This window comes from Echinops telfairi, unplaced genomic scaffold (assembly GCF_000313985.2).
Source record: "Echinops telfairi isolate 266 unplaced genomic scaffold, ASM31398v2 ScPeMD7_46;HRSCAF=168, whole genome shotgun sequence".
Lineage (NCBI taxonomy): Eukaryota > Metazoa > Chordata > Mammalia > Afrosoricida > Tenrecidae > Echinops > Echinops telfairi.
In genome coordinates, this window is record NW_022103944.1 from 776824 (window position 1) to 780714 (window position 3891).

Sequence of the window (3891 nt, forward strand, 5' to 3'; positions counted from 1 at the left end):
CTTTACACAATTGATGTGTGTATGGATTGGGATAACAGTTGTATGAGCCCCTAATAAAATGTTAAAAAAAAAAATGTCTAACCTCAGAGAGCCTGCACGAGGCCACTGTGAGTCAGGACAGACCTGAGAGCAGTAGGTTTGGTTTAGTTTGGGGGTTGGGGTTTTGGTTCTTCGTTGAAAATATCCCTACCTCTCATCACCTCTCCCCAGTCTGCCCACCTGTTGCCAGGGGTTCCAGTGGTGGTATTCCAAGGTATTCTCTGGATGTACAAAAAGGAGTCCGAAGTATTGAGTTCTAAAAAGAGCAGAAAGGGCACCGCAGCAGCAGCAGCCCACACAGTACTCCAAAGCACCCAGGTTTCCGGATCCAGGCTGCCAGCTCCCCTGTTGTTTCTGTGTCTCAGCACGCTCATAGGTGAAAGCACATGGCCATGATAGTAGACATCGTGGAGGTGGTTGTGAAGACTGAAGGAGTTAAACTATGTCAAGCACTTAGGAGAGATTTGGCAGGTAGAATCTGCTGTACGTGTATATGTTGCTTTTTCTGTTTGTGCTCAAGAAAGTGGGGATGATTTCTGCATATTTTGATCAATGGTTCTACAGGAGAACCGTGATCAAGAGAAAGAAAATGCAGAACAGAATGCCTGATTTTGATGGATTCCAGATTTTTTTTTGAGCCATGGAGGCAGGATGAATCACTGAAATAATCTTTAAATCTTAAACCAAAAAATATCCCCTAAAGTCTTATTCAAACTAGGGTGCATAAGCAAATGTGGTGAAGAAAACTGATGGTGACTGGCTATTAAAAGATATAGTTACTGGGGTCTTAAAGACTTGTAGTCAAACAACTAGCCATCTAGCAAGGAAGCAAGGAAGCCCACATGGAAGAAGCACACGAGCCTTAATGATCACAAGGTGTCGAAGGGGAAAGGTTTCCGAAGTTCAAAACCAAGCAGCCAAATTGATGGGAAGGGGTGGGGATGTAGTGGAGACCCAAAACCCACCTGCAAGTTAGTTGAATAGTCCTTTCAGAAGGGCCACACAGAAGGGATGAAATCCAGGCAACCGTATAGCACTGATGGACCACATAGCTATCCTCTAGTTCTTTAATATTTCCTCCCCTTACTATTATGGTCTTTATTTGATTTACCTCATTAATCATTTTATATTTGCTTTTGTTCATTTGTATAATTAAGGTCAGTCGATACATGAAAGCCAAGATAGATAACCCTTCAGAAAGAGTAACAGGAGTAATGGTTCCCTGAGGGTACAGGAAGCAGAGGGGATGGGGTGGGGAGCAGCTAATAGCACTGATGACTGTATAACCCCACTCAAGGAGAGTAGACAACAGAATTGTACATGAGTGAATACATTGGATGGTATAAGTGCAGCAAAAAATTAAATAAATAAAAATAAGGGCGCCGGGGGAAAGTGGGTGAGGGAGGGGATAAAGGGGAGTTGATATCATGGAGATCAAGAAAAAAGTAAATGTTTATGGTAGCAATTGTACAATACTGCGTGATACGATTGAACTATGGAATGTTATGATATCTGTAAGAGCTCCCAATAAAATGATAATAGTTTTAATTTTTTAAAATGAAGACTATACAGCTTGAGTACTAAAGAAGGTCCGCCATGAACATTGTGCTTTTTTGTAAGATCTACCTGTACAATTGAAGTTGGAAACAGCAACTTGAAAGCTTCGATGGGAAGCTTCTGGGGCAGTGAGGTCATGGTACTGGAGGGGGAGCAATGCAGAAGAGGAGAACCACAAGCACCAAGAACATAATCAATGACACAGACCTGTTCACGCGGATCCAGTTGAATTGGTGTGTGTATGTTCTGATATGTCTATCCAACAACAAAATAACCACGTATTATATTCACCCATGCCCAGGTTTATTCAAAGCAATGTAGTCAACGTGATTCTGTGATCCGTAGATGGCTGCCAACAAGTTCTCTCAGTATTGCATTTGTCTTCATCGCATTAGAGAGCCTTTGGGGGTGGGGGGGACTCCTTTTTATGCCACGGAAGAAAATTACTTTGAGGTCAAGGCTAATATCAAATTTTTAATAAACTCCAGTGGACATCATTCTAAATCATTGAAGCTTTGCAGCAAGTGTATGGAAATGCTGCCCACATAAAATAATCGTTTTTAGATGAATCAAGAAAGTTCAGGAATGTATGGAAAATATCGAAGAGAAACCAAGAAAGGGAAGAACAAAGACACAATGGCTCTAGAAAGCAGAGGAGGAAGAGTAAGACTGTAGAATGATGATTAACGGGACAGCTACTGAAACTGGGATCTCACATGGTTCAGCATTGTCCATTTAAGCACCTTGGTCTTGAAAGCTTTTTGCACGATGGTTACCAAAAACATTTCAAGAAGATCAATTGGTTCAAAGAGCTAATCTCTCCATCATTTTCTAAAAGCAAGTTTGAAGCTAATGGAGGTGATTCTTATAGAGTGAATCTTATCCAGGGAGGAGTCTTGGATGGACTGATGTCATCCAGAGAGCAAGATACCAAGGGCATCTGTGGGGTCAGTTCAATTCAATTCAAGGTTGAATTGAATGGACTAGAGTGCTGGAGAGATTGTTTGGGGAGGGATTCCAAAGGAGTTAGCTACATGGATAGTCCCAAAGGACACAGAACGATGATGAGGTCTTGTTATAAATTTGATTCTGTTTTGTTTTTTGGTTTTTATTGAAAGCTGCATTGGCGAGGACAAGGCCAGAAAAGCTACACTGAAATTGTTGCACTTTTTTCCCCCATCACAACAAGGCACTGTCTTTCTTTGATGTTCAATCCATGATGGTGGCAAGGACTATCCTATGAGACTGTTGTTAGGGAAACTTACCATGTCCTCCCGACAGCTCTGATAGTGCCCCTTCGGATTTCTTTTTGTTTTCAACATTCAAATAACATTTAAAATAATATGATTTTAGTACCTCTAAGATGCCAAAATTGCTGGTTTGGGGTCATGTAACTTGAAAATCACAGAATTCTTTAGGGAAGGGTTAGAGAGATGGAAACATTATTTCCAACAATGTATAAACCTTGATGGAAGCTATGGCAAGACATGATACCTTCACATTTTAATACTTGTGTTTAACAAGGGTTTTATTATTTATCACAACACTTTGAAACTTACACTCACACTGTATATAAAAAGGAAATGGGTATGAAGGTAAATTACTTCTGCCACCTTTCCCCAGGCCAGATGATGTATTGGTGATCAGGAGCATGGTTTCTTCCCTAACAGAAGGCAGCACCCCCCATTCTGAGTGTCTCAAAATTTCAGCATTTCCTGGCATGACCTTGATAGTTCCCAAATGAATCTGTGTAGCTGACAGCTGTAAAAGCTTAACACACTGAACACATAATTTGAGGATTATCCTCTCTATTGTACTAGCAGGGTTGTGGCTCTTTGTGCTTAATAAGAAGGGCTGAGGTATAACTTGCTTGCCCAACTGCTACGTTTGTTCCAGCCTGATCTCACAGGGAGGCGATTTAGAACAGGAGTTTTCCATGTATGCTGTGGGGATCCTTTGATAGTATCATCTGGCTTCACCCAAAACCTAATAATTAAGAGCGAAGCTGGTGTTGTCAGCTGCCATGTCACTTAAACAATGGAATGAAGTGCTTCCCCGTCCTGCACTGTCCCATAATCAGTGGCAGATTAGGCCATTATGATCCAGAGTGTCGTGCCTGTTCAGTATCATAACAGCACCCAAGCCCCCACCACCTACTGGTTGATTGGCCAGGATTCAAACCATGAACCACACATAGAAGGCTCACCACATCCGGCAAGCCACCTGGACCAGTAGAGAGTTAGCCCCAGGGAAGGATATGCAGCGTGCATGGGAGAGGAGGGAGATGTTGGGCAT